This window comes from Jaculus jaculus, chromosome 7 (genome assembly GCF_020740685.1).
Source record: "Jaculus jaculus isolate mJacJac1 chromosome 7, mJacJac1.mat.Y.cur, whole genome shotgun sequence".
NCBI classification, from domain to species: domain Eukaryota; kingdom Metazoa; phylum Chordata; class Mammalia; order Rodentia; family Dipodidae; genus Jaculus; species Jaculus jaculus.
In genome coordinates this window covers 76,599,308-76,625,003 of record NC_059108.1, presented here as the reverse complement: position 1 = coordinate 76,625,003, position 25,696 = coordinate 76,599,308, and positions in this window count along the sequence as shown.

The following is a 25,696-nucleotide window of genomic DNA, read 5'->3' as shown; positions in this document are numbered from 1 at the left end:
GATAAAAAAAAAAAAAATCAATGCACAAAAATCAGTAATTTTTCTATATGTAAAAGACAAAGATACAGAGAAAGAAATAACCAATACTCTCCCATTTTAAATAACAACAAAAAAAAAATAAGATACCTTGGAATAACATTAACCAAGGATGAAAAACACATCATATCAAAGCTTATGGGACACAAAAAGGGCAGGCCTTAGAGGAAAATTCAGAGTACATAATGCCTTCATAACAAAGACAGGAAGATCCGAAATCAATAACCTAACCATTGACCTAAAGCATTGGATAAACAAGAAGAATCCAACCCCAAAAGCTGTAGATGGAAAGAAATAATCAGGATCAGAGCAGAAATTAGTTATTGGAAACTAAGAAAACAATTAAGAAAATTGATGAAATAAAGAGCTGGTTCTTTGAAAAACTAAGCAAGATTGATAAACCCCTGGACAATTTGATCAAGCAAAAGAGAGAGAGAGAGGGAGGGAGGGACTTCAAATTAACAAAATTAGAAATGAAAAAGGAGAGATAACAACAAACATAAGTAAAATTGGAAGAATAATCAAGACTTATTTCAAAAAACCTCTATTCCACAGAATTGGATTACAGGGAGGAAATGCATGAATTCCTGGTCACATACCATCTACTAAAGCTAAGCTCAGAGCAGATTAATCTCCTAAACAAATCTATCACACCAACCTCCCCCAAAAGAATTTAGGGCTGATTCAACAAACAGAAATCTGTCAATTTAATTCACCACATAAATAAGAAAAAATAGGAGAAACTTTCTATGATATAGGAGTGGAAAAAGACTTCCTGAACAAAAACCCAGTAGCTCAGGAAATTAAGCAGTCACTCAACCATTGGTATCTCATGAAGCTGAAACATTTTATCACAGACAAAATTGCAATAGGCAGAGGCAAAATATTACCAAGAAAATGGGAGAAAATTTTTGCTGGCTATACAACTGACAGAGGCCTCATTTCTAGAATCTACAAAGAACTCAAAAACCTAAATAATAAAAAGTCAAACAACCCCCTCACAAAATGGGGCAGAGAATTGTGCAGGAAGTTTTCAGAGGAAGAAATACAAATGGTAAACACGCATTTAAGAAAATGTTCATCAGGGAAATGCAAATTAAAAGAACTATGATGGGCTGGAGAGATGGCTTAGCGGTTAAGCGCTTGCCTGTGAAGCCTATGGACCCCGGTTCGAGGCTCGGTTCCCCAGGTCCCACGTTAGCCAGATGCACAAGGGGGCGCACGCATCTGGAGTTTGTTTGCAGAGGCTGGAAGCCCTGGCGCGCCCATTCTCTCCCTCTATCTGTCTTCCTCTCTGTGTCTGTTGCTCTCAAATAAATTTAAATAAATTAAAAAAAAAAAGAACTATGAGATTCCACCTTACCCCAATAAGGATAGCAAACTATATATATATGCACATTTTATATATATATATATATATATATATATATATATATATATATATATATATATATATATGTTATGAAAACAAGTGTTGGTGAGGATATAGAGAAATTGGAACACTCATTTACTGTTGATGGGAATGTAAGATGGTACAACCACTATGAAAAATGATGTGGAGACTCCTAAGAAGGTTGACTATAGAGCTACCAACAAATGCAGTTATTCCAATCCTGGGCATTTACCCTAAAAGCTCCATGCCTCAGTTCAGAGAGGTTTGCTCAACCATGTTTTTAGGTGATCAATTCATGATAGCTAAGAGCTTGAATCAACCCAGATTTCCTGCCATCATTAGATGAGTGGATAACCAAGATGTGGTATATCTACATGGTAGAATTCTACACAGCAGAAAGGAAAACCACCACAATTAAACTTGAAGAAAAGTGGTCTAACCTGGAACAGATCATTCTCAGATAACTCACCCAATCACAGAAAGATAATCATCTCATGGTCTCACTTATCTGTAGCTCCTAACCTGAATCTACCTGAGATGATGACATACCTAATAAGCATTTCAAGGACTGCACAATTGGGAGGGTGGGATGGGAGGGGAGGGTAAGGGTTCAGGGAATACAAAACTGGATTCAAATGGCAATGGTACCATAGAATTCTATAACCTGAAAGACAGACTAAAAGGTTGAACCTTCATCATGTCCTTAGAGGGAACACCTGAATCACAGGGCCCTGGAGAGGGTATGATGAGGACTAACCTTAATCTTCTCCTGTTTCTCTCTCCCTCTCTCTCTCCCTCTCTCTCTCTCTCTCTCTCTCTCTCTCTCTCTCTCTCTCTCTCTCCCTCTCTCACTCCCTCCCTCCCCCTACCTCCATCCATCCCTCTCCCTCTTCTCTCTTTCTCTTTTGTATTATGAATCTTTTTCATCCTTCCTTACACTTGCCACTGGCCTGTAACTCCCAGTACCAGCATGTGGTTAACACCCACAATGAGCTGTTGATCAGAGACACCTACAAAGTTTCCCAAAAGAAGACAGATTTCTGTCAGAGTACTTGATGACCCAGCAGAGGTTAATGGTAAGACCTCACTACTGAATACCCCATATGTTGTTGGTACAAAAGATGGAGTGACCTGGCTAGAATCTGGAAGAGAGTCCCCAGGCATTTAGCTCATCTAGTACCAGAATGTGCTTACATGAGCAACTGGAAAAACATGACCAACATCTGTCCAAGTAACTCTAAGCTGTTCACCAGCAAACAACCTGACATGATGCTCACCCAAGTACAATAGTGGCACAAAACCATGGTGTGTAGCTAAATGCTCTTGATTTGGTTAATGGATACATGCAATGGAATGGAACCTATACTTGGAACTGGGAAACAAGTCAGAACCACATCCAAAAAATGAGTTTGCTCTCCAATATCAAGCTTCTACCCATTGTGGGCTACAAGAGGGCCTACACCTATTTAATTCTCTCTAAAATAATAATGGTTTTCCCATTTACTTGGTGCTGACTTCATTCTCATTTGGAGAATCTGCTTCTCATTTTCAGATTGACGGAGAGCCTGAGGATAGATTTAGCCCATCATACCTCACCGGGACCTCAACTAAAACCATAGAGTAATTGGGGAAATGAGCAAGAGTGCTTCTTTCTTGGTGAACGAGGTACAAGCACAGGGTAAAGAAGATAGACACAGAGAATACTCAATTCCTACCAAACCAGATGTACAGAGACTTGGAGGCTCCCAAGCCCTCATCACTATAGTAAACCTAAAATGAACCCAACATGGCTCAGGGAACTTCATAGAAGGGATGGAAAAAGGCCCAAGGTTCACAGAGACATTGCCTCTTCCCCATAACTAATGACTACCCCCACAGTGTATGCCCCACATTCCCAATGAGGAGAGTACTTGCAGGGCCATGGGCAGGGAGGAGACTAACAATGGTACCAACTTGGCTATATACACACTGTGTACATAATTAATAAAAAAAATAACGTGAAGGCTGAAGGCTAACTTCAGGTTTAGAGGAGTTTTATGGTTAACAGAATATTCTCATATGGGAATTAAATCATGTTTGGCTATTCTTATAAGAATCATACAAGGGGGCTGGAGAGATGGTTTAGCAGTTAAGGCACTTGTCTGAAAATCCAAATGACCCTCGTTCAATTCGCTGGGACCCATGTAAGCCAGATGCACTAGGTGACACATATGTCTGGAGTTTGTTTGCAGTGGTTATATGTCCTGGCATGCCTATTATCTTTCTCTCTCTGTGAAATAACTTAAAAAAGATTTTTAAAAATTAAAAAGGAATCATACAAAGTATAATAGTCTTCGGCTATTGGGAATAGAATGAGGTTGCCCTTACCATTTAGATACAAATGAAAAAAAAAATTCTTCAGAAATGAACTTTTGGATATTCTTAACAGAGGTTGAGAAGTGCTTGGTTTCTGATAAAAGCAGGCTGTGAGACAAGCATGAATGTATGCACTAGAGAGAGAAGTATCATCCTCTAGAACGAGTTTCCCTCAATTTGTTGTATATGAGGTTTAATACTCTGCAGCAAAGTTTTGTTGTCTTCAAACCAGAAATAAAGGGGCCAGAGAGGTGGCTTAGCTTAGAGGGTAAAGATGCTTGCTTGTAAAACATAATGCCCTAGGTTTAATTCCTTGGTACCCAAGCAAAGCCAGATGCACATAGTGGCACATGCATCTGGAATAACATGCCCTGGAATACCAGTCTTATTCACTCTCTTTCTTTCTCTCTCTGCCAGTAAATAATAATTTTCAAAAAATATAGGTAAACACAGCCGGGCATGGTGGTGCATGCCTTTAATTCCAGCACTTGGGTGTGTGTGTGTGTGTGTGTGTAAACATAATATGTTTAAATTAATGTGCATAAATTAAATGTACATAAATTATAGGTTTTTAAAAAGTCAATAATAATATGAAGATATGGAACATAGAATGACACCTTGTGTATAATAAAATATTCAGTTTATTGGAGCTATGACTGTGGAGACTGATACTTTCACCAATACTTCCAAATTTACCCATGGATTACAATATTTGCACATTTTGAATTATCCTAGGCTTTGCAAATAATAGTATAGCATAACTTCCTTCCTTCAGTAGTAATGCCAGTAAACAAAGTGAGAAATGTAGTAGCCTAAAGTAATAGTCTATGCAAATTTAACAAGGCATACAACAGATATTCTTAAGATATCCTTCTAGAGCATGTATGTAAGACAATGTAACTTTGAGGACAATATAACTAATCTGATTTCTAATAAACTGAATTTTCCTACAGGGCAGAAAATGCCAATGAATAGAACAGTGTACACTCTGAAATAATGAAAATATTGTATACAGTAACTTTAAGTTGAAAATAGAATGAGATTTTCTTTGTGGTGAGCATACGATTCATTCTGTATTGCTCTGGTAAAAATGAAGGCAAGAATAGAGAAAGAAATAAAGAAAGAAAGAAAGGCAATGATAAACAAACTACAAAGGATTTTTATTTGTATGTTTATAAACATTCACTTTTACCACAATCTACCAAACCACTAACATACCCCATGTAAGCAAAGTAGGAAAGGATCCTCATGATTGAGAGTTGATTCTGACCTCCACAATAAACTACTATTATTTTATTAGTAGCACTTATAAAAAAGTTGTTATGTCAGAATATTTCATTTAATTTCCAAGTCAGTGTTAGGCATTCAATATTTATGTTTTATGAACATGGAAACTAGAGATACTAAGATTAAATAACCTGTCAAAATCACTTAACTAATTAAGGTAACAGTGATAAGATTTTACATATAAGCCAATGTTTTTATGTATACTCCTTCATTTTCTCCATGCCTATTACAACTTACTTTTAAAAAGCAACGAAGAGTTTTCATACTCTAAAATAGTTTTGTATCATATTATATTCAAGTGAAATCCCACAGGCTGTAATTTTGAACCATCAAAGAATATTTTAAGTAGGAAATTTAAAGTAAACATGAATATTTCCCTTCTCTTGTTAACACACATAGGAGACTCACAGGAAAGGAGTTTTATTTATCTTCTGCTCACTATGAATCAATAATACGATTAGACACATTAAGCAAAAACACTATTATTTTAGTATCTTCAATAGAGGTGACACAAAGGGATGTTTGCTGAAAAGTACCCTTAGATGACACTGAGACATTTTGATAGATTTTAACAGTCACATTCTAAGAGTTCAAAAAAATGCAGCTTAAATAGAAAATCAGAAAGAGGATAGTTTGGATTCCTGATCTCTAGAGAGACTAGCTGAAGTAACTAAGAATTTTTTCTTTTTCTCTTTTTTATTAATTAGTTTTGTACTCAGTGAATACAGTCAATTTTGTATCATTATTAGGCTCATCCTTTACCTACCCCCTCCCCTTGGCCCCTCCTTGTTGAAGTATATGGGTCATGCATTCTGGAGTTATCCCACAGTTATGGATAGGATAAATGTCTGCATATCATGACCCAACATGTGGCTCTGACATTCTTTCTGCTCCCTCTTCTGCAAAATTTCCCTGAGCCATGTTGGGTTCATTTTTGGTCTGCTTCAGTGATGAGGTGTTGGGGGACTCTGGGGCTCTGGATCTCTGATTTGGTAGGAGTTGATTTTTCTCTGTGTTGATCTCCTTCACCCTTGTGCTGGTACCCAGTTCACCAAGAGTAACTAAGAATTTATAACATGAAAAAATTGTTAAAATGCAAACACATTGTGATATCATGAGAACTATACTCAAATATAACATTGTACTATATAAGTGTGGAAATAGATGGATTCTTCTGGCTTAATAGGGATTCTATAGTATGTTAATGGATGTTATAGGAGAACAGTCTATGCTTTACATAAAAACTGAATATATAAAATTGTTGTAAAATAAAAAAAATTCTTAAATTCAAACAAAAGAGGGAATCAATGCATGGCATTGGGTATTATTCCTATAATCATATGAGATTGTGATTTATGGTTTCCATTGTCCTCTAGTAATTAGTATAAATGGCATATTTTAAATGGATTATTAGTAAACGTATGAATGGCTCTGGAATACATAAGTGTAGGGAATGCATATTAAATAAACCAAGGAAAATGTGACCCATTCATGCTTAGAAGACTCAGATGTGACTATTCAGGCAGAACTTGGTGGCATCTGTTGGCAGTTCAGAATTTCACAAGTGCTGAATGCTACCATTTATGTGGCACATTAAATGAATATGCGATGCTTGCTAGTCAAAGAGATGAGAAGAATGTTAAGAATGTTAAGCCATAGTATGTAGCTAGTGATCAGCTAGCTATTAAGTGACTAATAAGGACACACTGAAAATTTACTTTCAGTGGCTAAGAACACCACTATATACTTAATCTCATAATTGCTTTACACACATGACCAATGAGACAAATGAGAATTTCATATAATTTGTGTTGGATATATTTATTAATCAATATGATTAATTAAGTGATTCTTAAAACTTTGAACTATGAAGAGAAAAATATAACCTGAACATGGTGGCTTATAACTATAATCTTAGCACTTGGAAAACTGTGGCAGAATCACAGTCACAACTCTGAGGACAGCCTGGGCTATATTATGAGTTTCAGACAAGCATGGTCTACAGAGCAAGACTTCATTAAACAAAACAAAACAAAAAATAAACTGTAGTTTCTTTTAGTGCCTATGTATGTATCCTTTCATCTGAGGTTCATAATTGGGATCAACTGGAGATGAGTGCAAATTGTAGTGTACTTCAGGAATATGGGAGTAAACTGGGAATGAGACTATGAGAGAGAAGAAAAAGGAAGAGTGGAGCAGAACTGTTTCTTCACAAATTGAGGGAGGAATAGATTGGGGGTGGGAGAGATAATGGATAGGGAGAGTGGGGATGGAATTACACAAAAATCAAGACAACATGAGTCATATCCATAGAAACCCTCCTTCTGGGTAGCGTTCTACAAGAGATAACCACAAAAAAAAAAAAAAAAAAAAAAAAAGAGCAGGTGGGGCTGGGGTGAAATCTAGGCAGAAGGTAGAAAGGGATTAACCTTAAAACCATGGAATCTTGCTGGTAAATCTCAGGCTCAGAGTTGGGTCCCTCATACCAGCAGTGAAGTGTTGGCTAGGGAGATCTATGAGGTCCCCAAAACGATGTTGGTCTTTTCCAAAATAGTTGATTACCTGCCAGTACTAAAAGGTAAAACTCTATTACTGAAAACAATAGGCTGTGGTCACAGGTCATCAGAATACCATGCTGGGACCAAAAGAGAAACTAGGTTCCTCCTGGCTAGTCCTCATGGGGGTGGAAAGTGGTATAAAAGCTGCTGGTAGACAAGCATCATCAACAGCACCAATAAGCAGGGGACTCTGCAGACTACAAAATCAACCAGCCAGATAAGAAGCTAGAAAAGGAATATAAAGTGAGGGTGGGGAAACTTAATAGGATGGTATTGTATATATGTAAGTAGAAGAACAGATTAATGGGGGTGAAAATGCCTATGTGAGGTCAGGGGGAGAGATTGAGTAAAAGAAATGTGGAGGAAGGGCTAATTACAGTCTAAGAGGGTATGAATAAATCATTTGGAAACCTGCCCTTTTTTGGACAATGGAACAACCAGAAGCCATAGATTGTTATTAGAAAATTTTCAGTACCAGGGATGGGATACATCCCAGTGAGCTGTTGACCAGGGAGGTCCCTGATGGCCCCAGAACATTATAGGCCATTACCAAGGTTCTTGGTTTCCCACTAGGATTATATGGTAAGACCCTATTGTGATACCTGGGCTTTAAGGTCACTGAGAAATCCTGCTGGAGCTGAGCTGAAAACCTGCTCCATGTAGACCAGCTGACAGAAAGCTAGAAAAGGCTATGCTTCAAGAAGTTCAATGGGACAGAAAGAAATCACCAGTGGAGATACTTAACAGTGGACACTGCAAGCCTTAAATTTGGCCAGCCAGACCAAATGAGCCAATGGGTGTAATAGTGGCATGTCTGTTATATGGTAAACCAACATCTCTCTAAATAGAATTGAGGCCCACTCCATAGGAAGAAATATATGCTTGATACTGAAAACCTACAATGGGGTAGTCATGAGTCCTAGGGGTGTAACAGCTGCTGGTGTCTGGCTAAACATAAATACTATGCTCGCCAAACTGCCTGGTAAACACTTCTTTTAATGTCGATACCCATATATTAATGCTACTCTCATTTTTGGTTAGATAAGCTTCTATTTTCAGATAGTGGTGACCTTGGGATGACTTAGAAGACACCATGGAACTGAGAAGAAGTGATAGAGGAGTGCTCAGCACTGAAACATATCTATCACACCTTCCAAAGCTCAGGATCCATTGCAAAAAAAGGTGATGTAAAGAATGTAAGAGCCAAAGGAAGGGCAGGACTCCATACAACGTGCTCCTCCAGACACAAAATAGCCTGAATATCCATGATCTCACAGGGCCTGACACTACCTATACAAGTTCATCATAATGGGAGGAAATGATGATGACAACAAAATAATAGAGAGACTAATTGAGAGGGAAAAATGTATGATGGAGAATGGAGTTGCAAAGTGGAAAGTGGGGGGAGGGAAAGAATTACCATGTTTTATTGTCTAGTTATGGAAATTGTCAGTAAAAGAAAAAAATAGTGCATATTTGTATAATAATGGCACACAGCTTCTGCTGGTAACCACCTGTTCTCTGATTGGATGTAATGCCTGCTTAGTGGAGGAGAACTCATATCTGGCACTAGAAATCAGAATCTCATGGTCTGCAAATTCATAGACTTCAGAAAGAAACTGCCAACAATCTCTGGAAAAGAATAGTGAGTTTGCACCACAAAAGTCTCTCAAATGTCTTTACATATTTCCTTTAACTCAAGCTGATCTCACTCTCAGTTGGTGAATCTGTTTTGTTTTTTGGGAGGCAGAGAAAACTCAAGATCCATTGATAGGACAAAAACATAGCTGATTGCCCACCACAAGACAGGCCACCTCTACTATATCTGCCAAGGCCCAGGAGAAATTTCAGAGGATGTGGTGACATGAATACTTCTCTTACAGCTAACCTAAAAACTGGCTCCAGGGAAATGGTGAGGAATAAAAACCCATAAGAACAGAAATCCAGGGACTGGAGAGAACTCAACACTAATTCTGGCTGCCAACCTACCACTCTTTGCTCACGGAACATTGCAGAAGAAGGGGGAAAGATTGTAAGAGCCATATTGTGGTAGAAATACCCTGAGGCATGGCCACCCCCACCCTTGCCACCATATAAGGACTAACAGGCCTTCATACACCACAGTTAATATCATAACTTCACTGAGGAAGGTGCCAGGGAAAAGGGAGGAAGGGGTTAAAAGATTAAAAAAAATTATCATATATATAGATATATACATATACATGTTAAATATATATGTTACATATTATATATAATATATTTAACAGATTATATTGTATGTGTGTGTGGTTTCCAAGTTGTGACTTAAACAATCATCTTGTTGTGGTACTTTATTATATATTTCAGGCACAAGAAATCTATGGGAATAATTCAGCAATGCCAAGAAATCATCCATAAAAATTTCAACTCAAACAAATATAAGCAGAACCTCTTCTGTGAAAAACGAAGACTAAAAATATACTTTGGAAGCTTATAGGTTTTTCTTTCTATTATTTGGGACAAGCAATAAATATATTGTAAAATAATTTTGAAATAGTTTTTTTTTTTAAGTAACTATGATTGTCTTTTACAGAATTGGTAGATGTTGGATCACTTATTCGCAGAAATAATCCCCATAGCAGAAAACATAAAACGGAAATAAAAATTCATCTGTAAAGAAACTACATTGGTAGTCCCAAACCAAAATATTTATAGGCTGCCAAGTACAGAAGAAATCAAATGAATGTGGAAAGAAGCCAAGAAAGCATGTTTGGAGCTGATTTCAGCTACAGATGGCAGAGCATAATTACCCAAATAAGTGATATATCCTGAGGGTCAGAGCAAGCACAGTGTGTGCAGGGGATGGGGATGGAGACTTCTCTGGACTATGATAAGCACAACTAGTAATAGGAAAGGAGGGGCTGGCTGAGTAAACACTAGTCAAAATCTCTTCAAAGTGGAGCTCATCAGTGAGGCAAGAGAGGGAAGACTGAACAGGAATCATCTAAGTAGGAAAAAGGATTAAAAGACTACTACATATACATACACATATAGAAGAAAAATAAGAAAACTTCCTCTGCAATCTAAGACTAAAATTTGAGATTGTAATCTGAAGGCTTTTAAAACAGAAAAAAGAATGGAGCTGAAATAAATTAAGTAAAAATATTTTGAACAATTAGTAAGGAAATAATGTGATTATACTTAGACCATGTCTAGAATTTACAAAAACATGTTTTTTTGTGAATAAAAAATAATAGTCACTAATTTGAGGATGTCATAGTGGTAGCATAATGCATGCATAATTTAAGATGGGAAAACAGGACTAGAGAGATGTGGCTAAAGTTACTTGCTTGCAAATCTTGCTGTCCCAGGTTCCCTTTTCCAGAACCTATATAAAACCAGATACACAAAATTACACATGCATCTGGAATTTTTTTAGAATGTGAAGAGACCCTGGTTTGACAATTAAGTATCTTTCTGTCTCTCTTTCTCTCTCTCTCCTGTCACTTTTATTCTTCCTTGTAAATAAATTAAAATATTGTTTAAAAAGACAGGAAAACTGATGCTACAAAGTCATATGGCTTTAAATTGTGCCTCAAATTTATACTACCAGTCTGAATTTTATCCCTACAAAATAAAATCAAAATTATTGGAAGTCAAACTAGAGTAAACTAAAATATAAACCAAAAGTGTAGCAGAAGACCTGTATTCATTGATGCTAATTCTAAAACAGAAATATGACCTAGCCATAGTGTATGAAAAACATGTCCCTTCTATTGTGCCAAAAAGCAGTAAATTTTTATTTTGTATCCTAAAACTTTTATGTATTTTTTTTCTTTTCTTTTTCTTGCTTAATATCTCTGGCTAGGACTTCCACTACTATGCTGAACAGAAGTAGTGAGAGAAAGTAGTGTTTGACTTGTTCCTGTTCTCACAGCAAATGTCTTCAGTTTCTGAACTTTTTTTTTTTCTTTTTAGTGCCAAGGCAATATACTCATCTGATAGAATAATGAACCTCTGAATTAAGATAGGCCTTTGTGGGCTGGAGAAATGGCTTAGTGGTTAAGGCACTTGCCTGAGAAATCTGAGGACCCAGGTTCAATTCTCCAGGTCCCACCTAAGCCAGATGCCCATGGTGGCACAGCGTCTGGAGTTCATTTGCAATGGTTAGAGGCCGTGGCACAACCATCCTCACTCTTTTTCCCTCTTTTCCTCCCTCTATAAATAAATAAATAAATAAATAAATAAATAAATAAATAAATAAATAAATAAATAAATATCAGAATTTGTTTTAAAAGATAGGACATTATATACTTATTAACCCTACTGATGCCTGGAGTTCTAAAACTCAGTTTGGAAAAGAGCAAATTTCATCTCACTTTGCATGGTAAGTACTGAGTCTTACTCTAGAATAATGTTTCTAAACTTTTCTATGTTTATACTTTATTTGGCAAAATAAAAGATTACCCAGAGTATATAGTCAATGCTGCTCTATTAATTTTAGAATATTCAATATATTTGAAATGTGGTTTGGTGCACACTAACATTCACCTAGTTTTCAAAAGTTCATGTCCATACTCTACAAAAAATGTGTTTCTCATTTCTGTTGAAACTTCTGTGAATCTGGGTACATAATTACTAATTCTTGAGTATCCTTAATGAAAATGGTGAACCAATCTTTGATACTTATGATTTCTCAGTTTTGTGCCCTTGAAAACTTTCACCTATGTGTCCATTCACACACAGTTTCCCAACATCACAATCACTAAAGATATCTTAGGATATATCATAACAAATTTATTTAAAGATCATTATTAAAATATTTTTCAAGGAGTTTTTAAAATTTAAAAATAATGATGTTATCTTTTTTAAAAAAGTAAATGAAAATAAGATTCCATAAAGAAAGATTGTCAAAAAGAATTATTTGATTTGGCATATGATAAGTGCCCATTGACCTTATGAACACACCTGTAAGCAATATTTTATTATTCTCAGAAGGATGCTTGACATGTAAGAATGCTTCACTGGATGTAGATTATTTCAAAATATTAATCATTTTCTGTATTCAAATGTCTAGTAAAGATCCTCTTATTCACATCCTGTAGCTATCTGAAGAATTCTTATTTATTTTCAGAGTACACAAATGCACAAAATAACTCACTCAAAATACCACTTTCTTAGCTGACCTAGGTAATTTAGTGTCTTTTAAATGCTCATAAAATTTACCCATAGAGCACTGTGTCTCTGCAAATAAAGAAAAGCTCTTTTGTGATATAATAATCAATATCTTACCAAGAATGAAATTTCTATTACTCAGATAAATTTGATTCCATAGCTAAGTTTTAACTAACACTGGAAAAAACTGACATGGAGAAAATAATACAAATAAGATGAAAATTTCCCCCAAAACCAGTCTAAGAGAAATTAAATGAGGCACACAAAAGATAGTATCAAGGACTAGAGAGTTGTTTCAGTGGCTGAAGTTGCTTGATTACAAAGCTTGATAGCCTGAGTTTGATTCCCAGTACCCAGATGCACAAGGTCTCATGGTATTTGTCCAGTTTCAAAGGAAGGAACTCTGTGAAAAAGATGGTTCACCAGTCCACCAAAAAGTAATTTCTTTTTATTCTATTTTAATGCTTCAATAAAATTAGCTTAGCACTGTGTATACTGAGAACAGATAATTAAAAAGGCCTTGGTGAAAAACTGTAAAAAAGTAAAATTACTCATTGTGTTTGAGAGAAACAAAAACTACTAAGTGCAAAAACTATACTGATCAGGATATAACATACCATGAGAGTCAGGCTTGGTGCAGAGTGACTACTTTGAGAAAGCAGGATTTGTCAACATATCAGTGGTTCTGTGGTCTAACACATCCATGAAAATGTGAACATTATCTGAACAAATCAAAATGAAGTACTGAGAGTATTGGCATTTTATTGTGTTCACACTTTCAGACCCAAATGACACTATACTTTTTCATTATCTGTAATTATTTATACTATGCTTTTATTATTCCTTAGAGATGTTAAGAGATGTTTCTATTTTTTTTTTTGTTCATTTTTTTTAAAATTTATTTGAGAGCGACAGACACAGAGAGAAAGACAGATAGAGGGAGAGAGAGAGAATGGGCGCGCCAGGGCTTCCAGCCTCTGCAAACGAACTCCAGACGCGTGCGCCCCCTTGTGCATCTGGCTAACGTGGGACCTGGGGAACCGAGCCTCGAACCGGGGTCCTTAGGCTTCACAGGCAAGCGCTTAACCACTAAGCCATCTCTCCAGCCCAGATGTTTCTATTTTTAATCCCTTTGTTCCAAAAATATTTATGTCTTTTTCCTTTCCTAGGCCAAGATTAAAGTCATATTACATATGATCTATATTAACTAGTTTTCCCAAGTAGTGAAAGTCCAAAACTATACATAAATTGTAACTTTCCCTATGCATCTTGAAAAGTTCTTCTGTCTACATCAACTTGCTGAATTTTGTAAAGAATAATACTTGGAACTAATTATGAAAACAATGAAGTTGTTATTTCTGTTCTTTGGAACATAATATCATTTACATGGAGGTGCTTTGTGTGATGTAAGCAGCGTAGGGTTATTTTCTCAAAATTGTATAGCTGTAACAACAAAGCTTCTGTTTTTGTATTTTCCATTCCAATATTATTCATTCAAGTTATTGGTATGCATTTACTTTTTAAAAATTTTGTATGCATGTATGCCCTTGTCTGTAAGTGTGGGCATAAGCCCTGATAAGTACATATGCAGATATAACATACATTTGATTTTGATAACATTATTAAGGCTTTCAGGTGACTGTGACAGCCTTGAGTCACAATTTCATAGGCTCAACATCTCCATGCTATATTTTTTATAATAGACAACTATTTCCTACAAGAGATATATAATGACAAAAGACTTCACTATAACAAGATTTTGTATTGGCAGCAATATATATGTGAATCAACATATTTTTTTTCCATATCTCTATTTGACAATTATTGTAATTCATTAAGAGAAATGTTCTCAAATAACATGATAAAATAATCACAGGTTTATAAAACCCTTGAAATTTAATCTATTTTCTCCCTCAGGAATTATCATTACTTTTAGAACTTGATAGAAAACCTTAAAACTGTTCATTAAAGTAAATTTTGGAGTTAACTTTACTAAATAAATAATGGGAAATCATGTGCAAGGTAGTCCTTAAAATATAATGTCAAAGTCTATTTTAAAGAAATGTCAGAGTTCCCCAAGGTGCTTTTGGTTGTCCACCATAACTACATGCTAAGTCATTAGTGCTGATGATATAGCTTCAGGTGCCTGATACTGAGAAAGTGGGAACAGAACTGGAACTCTCACCCCTGTTGACAAATTGTCATGAGGTTGGAAAGGGCTATTCAAGCAGCTGGGCAGTAAAGTTATCAACACTTTTATCCATAACTGAGTCAAACATTGGTGCTACATATCCAACAAGCCAGGCAAGATGTGCCCACTACTGTAATAGTGACATGACTGTTAGGGTATTGTGATAGTTAAGGTGTTGTCAACTTGATCTGTTTAGTAATCCACAGGCTGCTTCTAGGAAGGATCAACTAAAGGAGGAGGTCTTTCTCCCAGGGTGAGCCCTTCCCCCAGAGTGGGCAGCCCCGCTCAGAGAGGGACTTGATATAAGGAAGCTCTGGGTAGAAGAGTTCCCTTTTTCCTTCCTTTCTTCCACTTGGCTGCCGGAGCTGCTCCCTACCTTCTAGCGTGGATTGAAGACCAGTACGGACTAAAGACCAACATCAACCGAAGACCCATGTGGATCGAAACCCAGCGGCTCCTCAGGAAGCCTCCAGGCTTTCCGGCACCATCTGCAGTGCCAGGTCGGGACTGCTGAGGCATCTGGCCACGTGGACTGAGCAGCTACCAGGTTCGGTGATTCTCAGGCCTGCAACTGCTATTGGACTACTGTAAACTAATCCAATAAATTCCCTTTATAAAATAATTCATTCTAGTAATTCTGTTCCTCTAGAGAACCCTGACTAATACAGATTTTGGTACCAGAAGTGGGGTGGTTCTAGAGAAACAGAATTGTAAGGATGGATTTCTCTAATGGGCTTAGTGCTATCTGGGGTTGGTTCTCCAATTTCAGTGCTACCAAAGGCCCTACTGGTGATAAGGAGAGCGCCTGTACTGGAAATAAAGAGGGCACACCCTCCTGTTGCTGTAGTCCACCATATGTTGGCCAGGGGGTGATGTCCACCCTCTGCTCATGCCATCGTTTTCCCCTGCCATCGTGGAGCTTCCCCTCAAGCCTGTTAGCCAAAATAAATCTCTTTTTCCCAGAAGCTGCTCTTGGTTGGGTGATTTCTACCAGCAATGCGAACTGGACTGTAACAGTACTTCGGGCAGTGCATATGGTTGTGCATTTTGCTTGGAAGAAAAAATGGCCAGATGTGCGGTTATACACTGACTCATGGGCTGTGGCCAATGGTTTGGCAGGATGGTCTGGGACTTGGAAGGAGCACAGTTGGAAAATTGGTGAAAAGGACATTTGGGGAAGGTGTATGTGGATAGACCTCTCTGAATGGGCAAAGGATATAAGGATACTTGTGTCCCATGTCAGTGCTCATCAGAAGGTGACCTCACTGGAGGATGACTTTAATAATCAAGTGGGCAAGCTGACCCGTTCTGTGGATAGTGGTCAACCTCCTTCCTCAGCCACTCCTGTCATTGCCCAATGGGCCCATGAACAAAGTGGTCATGGTGGCAGAGATGCAGGCTATGCATGGGCCCAACAACATGGACTTCCACTAACTAAGGCTGACCTGGCTACGGCTACTGCTGAGTGCCAAATTTGCCAACAGCAGAGGCTGACTCTGAGCCCCCGATATGGTAGTATTCCTCGGGGTGACCAGCCAGCAACCTGGTGGCAGGTTGACTACATTGGACCTCTTCCATCATGGAAAGGGCAGCGTTTTGTCCTTACTGGAATAGACACTTATTCTGGGTATGCATTTGCCTTTCTTGCATGTAGCGCATCTGCCAAAACCACCATCCGTGGGCTTACAGAATGCCTTATCCACCGTCATGGCATTCCACACAGCATTGCTTCTGACCAAGGAACTCACTTCACTGCCAAGGAAGTACGGCAGTGGGCTCATGATCATGGAATTCACTGGTCTTACCATGTGCCCCACCATCCTGAAGCAGCTGGCTTGATAGAACGGTGGAATGGCCTTTTGAAGAAACAGCTACAGCGCCGACTAGGTGGCAACAGCTTGGAGGGCTGGGGGAGTGTCCTCCAGCAGGCTGTATATGCTCTGAATCAGCGTCCTATATATGGTACTGTTTCTCCTATAGCCCGGATTCACGGGTCCAGGAATCAAGGGGTGGAAATGGGAATGGTCCCACTTGCCATCACCCCAAGTGACCCGTTAGCTAGATTTTTGCTTCCTGTTCCCGCAACCTTACGCTCTGTTGGACTACAAGTCTTGGTCCCAGAGGGGGGAGTGCTCTTGCCAGGAGACACAAAGAACATTCTATTGAATTGGAAGCTAAGACTTCCCCCTGGTCACTTTGGGCTCCTAATGCCCTTGAGTGAACAGGCTGAGAAAGGAATTACAGTGATTGCAGGGGTGATTGATCCAGATTACCAGGGGGAAATTGGGCTGCTCCTCCACAATGGCGGTAAGGAAGAGTATGCCTGGAGTGCAGGAGATCCTTTAGGGCATCTGTTAGTGTTACCATGTCCTGTTGTCAAAGTCAATGGGCGACTGCAACAACCCAATAGAATTAGTGTGATAAATGGCCCAGATCCTTCAGGAATGAAGGTATGGGTTACCCCTCCACGTAAAGAACCAAGACCTGCTGAGGTGCTTGCTGAAGGTGGAGGGAATACAGAATGGGTAGTAGAAGAAGGCAGTTACAAATATCAGCTAAGGCCACGTGATCAGTTACAGAAACGAGGACTGTGATTGCAATGTTTCTGTCCTGCCTTGATAACAGAGTGTTTGTATCTACACCAATATTAAGATTGTATCATTAGCTAAACTGTTGAATTTATATTAGACCCATTGTATTAGAGACTAAGCTTGTGTTTGGGGGAAGGTTTTGCGGTTCCGGTTGTACGTGGGATAGTTATGCGATGTTAGGCGGAATTATGAGCTTGTTACTGTTTTCATTTGGAAAATAAGTATGATGTAAGGAGACATGATTTGATGCCAAGTTGACAAGGGGTGGACTTGTGATAGTTAAGGTGTTGTCAACTTGATCTGTTTAGTAATCCACAGGCTGCTTCTAGGAAGGATCAACTAAAGGAGGAGGTCTTTCTCCCAGGGTGAGCCCTTCCCCCAGAGTGGGCAGCCCCGCTCAGAGAGGGACTTGATATAAGGAAGCTCTGGGTAGAAGAGTTCCCTTTTTCCTTCCTTCCTTCCACTTGGCTGCCGGAGCTGCTCCCTACCTTCTAGCGTGGATTGAAGACCAGTACGGACTAAAGACCAACATCAACCGAAGACCCATGTGGATCGAAACCCACCGGCTCCTCAGGAAGCCTCCAGGCTTTCCAGCACCATCTGCAGTGCCAGGTCGGGACTGCTGAGGCATCTGGCCATGTGGACTGAGCAGCTACCAGGTTCGGTGATTCTCAGGCCTGCAACTGCTATTGGACTACTGTAAGCTAATCCAATAAATTCCCTTTATAAAATAATTCATTCTAGTAATTCTGTTCCTCTAGAGAACCCTGACTAATACAGGTATTAACTACTCTTCTGTGATAAGATTTGAGGCCATATCCATGGGAAAGGGTTCATGTGTGGAACTGAAAACCTAAACAAAAGCTTATGACTGGGAAGGTAATTTACTCTAGTAGGGAAGATGCAACTATTATTTGGGTAAATGGATAGATTGTGGTGATATAACTAAATTAGCCTTTAGACATGCCTATACCCATTTATTAGTGCTTCTTTCACTGTTGATCACAGAAGATTCTTTTTGCAGATGGTACTAACTATTAGGGGACTCTTAACTCATCAAAGTGGTAAGAATAAATGGTGTTTTAGTCCTGAGTATTAAACTAAACTTCTCTATAATGGTCTCCTAAGCTCAGAGAGTATTGTAGAAGAGAGAGAAGAAAGGAAGAGCTAGAGGATAGGGAGAAGTCTTATTGTCCTGATATGATGTGGCTATTGTATTCATAATCTTACAGCAGTTGATGTTACCTATACAGGATATGGACAATATTGGATGCATCAACATTTTAACATGGATGCTAAAGATAGAAAAAAATAAACAACCAAACCAAAACCAAGCACCATAATACAAGAGGGGCTAGTTGGAAAGAATAAGGGAAAGAAGGGAAAAGGTGTTGGGCATGTGGTGCATGCCTTTAATCCCAGCACTCAGGATGCAGAGGTACAATGATCACTGTTAGTTTGAGGCTGAGGCCACCTTGAGATTACATAATGTACTATGAATTACAGGTCAGCTTGAGCTAGAGTGAGACTGAGACCCTGCCTCAAAAAACCAAAAAAAAGAAAAAAAAAAAAAGGAAAAAGGGGAAAAAAAGGGGGGGGATTGAGAGGTTTAGTAGAGATAGTACATGAGGGTGGGTACATAGGAGAGAATTATGTTCCCAATACATTATGAAAACTATCATTTAAAAAGTTACAAAAACAAAGCAAATTCCTGTGCTTTCTCTAAATATTTGATTGTTCTCCTACTATAGTAATCCAAAAGACATCCAATTATTTATTATGTATAATTGTCTCTTTATAATCATTTTTGTGTTTTGTTCTAGGTAATTATGTGGTCATTTTACTTATTTGCATCTAATTTGAATTGATGATTACAAAATATATAATCCATAAAGAACAAAAACATCTGCCAGTTTAGTGTGCTTAGAGCAATATTGGGTACTATCGGGCACTGCCAGACATAGGCTCAAGCCTACAGGAGACAGGCCTGAACTGCCAGGCACAACTAAGAACCCCCTACCCCTGGGTTACAAAGGCCACTATCTCCCCAAGCCCAGCACATGTGGAGCCCTGTGACCTTTGACCAGTTGCCTAGGAAACTCTTTATATGGTATCAGCCAGCAGCTTTTACACAGCCAACCCCTGTGACCCGTTTCCTGCTACTATGTAGATCAAATGACTCTCTCCCTATATGTTGTAATGAACATCCCTAGGCGTCAGCTAGCAACCTTTGAACACACCAATACACTTACAACCCTCTTCCTTCTCTCAGCTACTTATAAACCCATTTACCTGACAAATAAATGAGCTGTTCACTGAGACTGCCACTCCAAATTGGTTCCTTGTTTCACTCATGGCACTCAAGGTCCTGCTTGCCGTGGTTGCCTGGACATGCCCCAGCCAGTGGGGAGTTGAACAAGGACCTGAGGAGAAGCTAACCTGGGTGAAAGGAGGCAAACAGACACAAGAAGGAGACCATGCTAGGTGTTTGTCAAGGCCTCGAGAGTTTATTTTTTCCACGTAGGTTTATATAGGGTTGTAGAGGGAAGGGGATGTGGTCAGGGAAAGGAGTTGTAGGGGGAAGGGGTGTAGTTGGGGCAAAGATCACAGAGTTAGTGGTTAAACTGCAATGCCTTTGTTTCTTCATCAGCTACCAGTAGGATGGGGGAGTGTTTAGCCAGGTGTGCAATCCCATTTTTTCTGGTAGTTGAATATTAGGTGAGGAAGTAGAAACTTAACTTGCTAAATGTCAGTCTTTGTTTCTGGTAGTTGAGTATTAGGTGAGGAAGTAGAAACTTAACTTGCTATATGGCAGTCTCTGTTAATATGGCCAAGGTTTGGTTCATAGCTCCCAACATGGATGCACTCAGGGAACCATGGCCCTCAAAGATCCAGGAACCCATAGCAGATGCCTCCTCCTTTGAAGTAACAGGGCATTACCATCTTTTTAAAATACCTGGCAAATTATAAGTCACCACCTCACAGAGAACTTTGTTGTTTTCAATTATCCTCTATGTAAGTTGAAGTTGACCTAGAACATAAACTTAGTGATTAAGATATCATATAACAGGGTACCTAATCAATGAAATTTTACTGTAAGTAGGCAGACCTACTGGATCATTTTTGGGCTTTCTGAACACTCTGTAACCTGTGGTATTGCAAAGTTCACTTTTAGGGAGAGCATAGCTGAGAAAAATTAATAGGATTTGTTAATGGTAAGAACCTAGAAGTTACACTTTTGATATGGAAATATATTTTAATTTAGTTGTTGGAAGGAAGGAGAATCAGAAATGATATGAGCTGCTTACCTTGAATTTTAAAGAAAAATCATGTAGAATATAGAAAGCAAATTCATATGTACATTAAAAACTGTACACAAATAGATTGATCAATACTGTATTTAGGATAGGCAATCAGATCAAATTGACTGTTCTGTGTTAGGATTTGAATGAAGGATCATGTTTACAAAAATGAGCCATTTTCCTATAATTTATTAGTCGCTTAGACTCCATGTTTGAATCATGCTAAATTAGAAACTTCTAGATACTAATTGTTACTTTATAATTTTTCTTCAATCTTTCAGGATATCAAGCATGCATAATGAAATATGTTGAAAATAAAATACTTAAATTTTGAACATTTTTAGAAAGATAAGATGAATAATATTTATTTCTAATTTGCTGACAACAAGTATATTTATTAATACCCAATTTAAGTAAATTCCATTTAGAAATATCCATATTTATAAAAGTGTGTCACTATTTCTTAAATGTAACATAGCAATGATAACAGTACTATGGCACTGATGGGGCAAAAAAAAAAGTGACTAGCATAGCTCAGGGGGAAAAGGAGTTTATATTTTTATAGTTGCAATGAAATTTTCAGCATTATAAGGAAACTATGTAAAAATAGACACATCTTCACATAAGCAGAGACAAGCCAGATTAGAGAAGAGAAAGGAAATGAAGAGTTCTGGTTAAGATGGCGGTACCATGCCAAAGTAGCCTAGCGGGGGAAAAAGACCAAAAGAACTCAGCAAAATACACACTTATACTAAAAAGTGAGGTGTATAGGAAATTGAAATGGCAGGGGAGAAGTAGAAGAGATCCAGAGCATCCAGAGCACACACAGGCCTGCAAAAGTGGCCCTGGCAGGACTGTGACCACAGTGGTGGTGCACTAGAAAGCTGCCAGACTCAGCTTGAGCTGCAGGAAAAGCCAGGTGAGGGGAGCTTCCACTCACACTGGAGCTCTCCACAACTCAAGAAACATGAAGGGAAAGCGACAGTGAAAAACAGAAGAGCAGATCACAAGGTGGAAGAACACGTGGAACAGCAAGAGAACTAGAGCAGCTGGCATCCCATCCCCTCCCCCACCACCTGTGCCCAGCTCCAGTGAACAGAGCAGCAGTGCTGGGACCCAGCCAAGCCAACTTGAGCCCCCCCAAAAGAACTTGACCACAAAAAAAATAGCAAACATAAATACACAACTTTCAATAATATCTTTTAATATCAACGGCCTCATGCCCCAACAAAAAGACATAGGTTTGCAGACTGGGTTAAAAAGAAGGATCCTACATTTGTTGTCTCCAAGATACTCACCTTTCTATAAAGGATAGATGTTATCTTAGTGTGAAAGGTTGGAAAATGGTGTTTCAAGCAAATGGTCCTAAAAAGAAGCAGGGGTTGCTATCCTAATAACTGACAAGGTGGACTTCCGTCCAACATTGGTCAAGAAAGATAAGGAACATCACTTTATATTGATTAAGAGCACACTCCAACAGGAGGACATTACAATCCTAAACATATAGGCACATAACATGGGGGCTGCCAAATTCATCAAACAAACACTATTAGAACTAAGGTCACAGATAACACCAAACACAGTGGTGGTGGGGGACTTTAACAACCCACTCTCATCAATTGACAGGTTATCCCAGGAAAAAATAAACAGAGAAACATCTGGACTAAATGAGGTCATAGAAGGAATGGACCTAACAGATATATACAGGACATTTCATCCAAATGCTGCAGAATATACATTCTTTTCAGCAGTACATTGGAACATTCTCTAAAATAGACCATATATTAGGACACAAAGCAAATCTTAACAAGTTCAGGAAAATTGAAATAATTCCTTGCATTCTATGTGACCATAATGGAATTAAACTACAAATCAGTGGCAAGAAAGGCTATAGAGCATACACCAAATCATGGAAACTAAACAATACACTACTAAATGATGAATGGCCCAAGCTGGAAGTGGGGGTTACAGGTCAGTGTCCACTAAGAAATTGAGGAAAAACATAACTAATATACAAGAGTTAGAGAGGAGAGAGATAGAGGGGAGAGGGGGAGAGGGAGGGAGGGAAGATGTAGGAGATTTAGGTCAGTCTTGATCCTACCCTCTCCAGTGTCTTGTGGTTCAGGTGTTTCCTGTAAGGGTCTAGTGAAGGTTCAGCCATTTGGTCTGTCTTTTAGGAAGTAGAATTTTATGGTCAATGAAGAAATCAAGAAGGAAATAAAATAAATATATAGAGAGAGTCAAATGATAATGAGAACACAACATACCAAAATCTCTGGGACACATTGAATGCAGTTCTAAGAGGTAAATTTATAGCCTTAAGTGCCTATATTGAGAAATCAGAAAGGTCACAAGTAAAAGACCTAATGCTTCACCTTAAAGCCTTGGAAAAAGAAGAACAAGGCAAACCAACAATCAGTAGATGGGAAGAAATAAATATTAGGGCAAAAAATAATGAAATAGAAACAACAACAACAACAACAACAAAAATCCAAAGAATTAATGAAACAAAGAGTTGGTTCTTTGAAAGGATAAACAAGATTGATAAACCCTTAGCAAATCTGACCAAAAGAAAGAAAGAAGAGACACAAATTAAGAAAATCAGAGATGAAAAAGGTTACATCACAACAGATTCCAGAGAAATTCAAAAAATCATAGGGACATACTATAAAAGCATATACTCCACAAAGTATGAAAACCTGAAAGAAGTGGATGATTTCCTTGATTTATATGACCTACCTAAATTAAATCAAGATGAGATTACTCAGTTAAATAGACCTATAACAAGCATGGAGATCTGAACAGTTATCAATAATCTCCCAACTAAAAAAGCTGAATTTTACCAGACCTTCAAGGAAGAGCTAACACCATTGCTTCTTAAGCTTTTCCAGGAAATAGAAAAAGAAGGAATTCTACCAAACTTCTTCTATGAGGCCAGCATCACCCTGATACCAAAACCAGGCAAAGATAGAACAAAAAAAGAAAATTACAGACCAATTTCCCTCATGAACATAGATGCAAAAATTCTCAACAAAATATTGGCCAAGAGAATACAAGAATATATCAAAAAGATCATTCACCCTGACCAAGTAGGCTTTATCCCAGAGATGCATGGATGATTCAATATACACAAATCTATAAATATAATGCATTATATAAATGGGTTAAAGGACAAAAATCACATGATCATCTCATTAGATGCACATAAAGCATTTGAGAAAATCCAACATCCCTTCATGATAAAAGTCTTACAGAGACTTGGAATTGAAGGGGCATATCTCAATATAATAAAAGCTATTGATGACCAGTCTACAGCCAACATATTACTAAATGGGGAAAAACTGGAAGCTTTTCTACTAAAATGAGGAAAAGACAAGGGTGTCCACTGTCCCCACTTTTATTTAGCAAAGTTTTGGGAGTCTTAGCCATAGCAATAATGCAAGAGACACACATAAAGGGGATACAAATTGTTAAGGAAGAGATCAAGTTATCATTATTTGCAGATGACATGATTCTACACATAAAGGACCCTAAAGACTCTACTAGCAAACTTTTAGAGCTGATAAAAACCTACAGCCATGTAGAAGGATACAAAATAAATACACAGAAATCAGTAGCCTTCATACATGATAACAACAAACACAGAGAGGATGAAATGAGAGAATCACTCCTATTTACGATTGTATCAAAAATAAATAAATAAATAAATAAATAAATAAATAAATAAATAAATAAATGAAGTACCTTGGAATAAACCTAACCAAGGAATTAAAGAATCTCTACAATGAGAACTTTAAAACACTCAAGCTAGAAATTGCAGAAGACACTAGAAAGTGGAGAAACATCCCTTTTTCCTGGATTGGAAGAATCAATATTGTGAAAATGGCAATTTTACCTAAAGCAATATACACATTTAATGCAATCCCTACCAAAATTCCTAAGACATTCTTCATGGAAATGGATTTAAAAAATCCAAAAATTCATTTGGAATCACAAAAAACCTCAAACATCTAATATAATACTGAGCAACAAAGATAAGGCTGGTGGTATCACCATACCTGATTTTAACCTATACTACAGAGGCATAGTAACAAAAACATCATGGTACTGGCACAAAAAAATAGACATGTAGGTCAGTGGAACAGAATAGAGGACACATCACCAAATGGGCATTATGTACTTAACCACATGAGTCTATGGGGGTCATATTACATTCAAACTACCACATTTAGCCCTAGTTCCATAAACACTTGGCTATCTCATAATACAAAAATAATGCATTCCAACCTTACAGTTGCCTATAGCATTTACCAGTTTCAATAGTGTTCAAGATTCACAAGTTTTGATTAGGCTTCCAGTCAAGATGGCATCTACCTAAGTGTACCACAGCTCCAACAGAAGGAGAGGGAAGCCATTAAGGGTTCACTGGAACTTTTAGGGAAGAACAGTCTCTAATAGATGGCTAGTGGGAGAGCATGGAGTGGCAAAACAGGAAATCATCTGATTCCTTCTCTCTCAGGTAGTCTACTAGTCCCCCAGTCCATTCAAGCAGCCTCCTAGCCATAGTCCCAGTCTCAGGATTCTCCTGCACTGACTGTAGGGAAGGGCACACAGGCCAGCATAATTCCACCTGTGCCACTGCACATGGGTGATTGCTCGGCTACCTCCATCCATGCACCACCTTGGTCCAGTTCTGCCCACCTGTCCACTGCATGCATGCAATCTCAGGGCCGTTCCACCCACCTGCCTGCCTGCACATGATATCACACTTGCTCTGCCTCCTTGCACATGACCTCGGGACCACTCAGACCACCCACCCACCTGTTCAT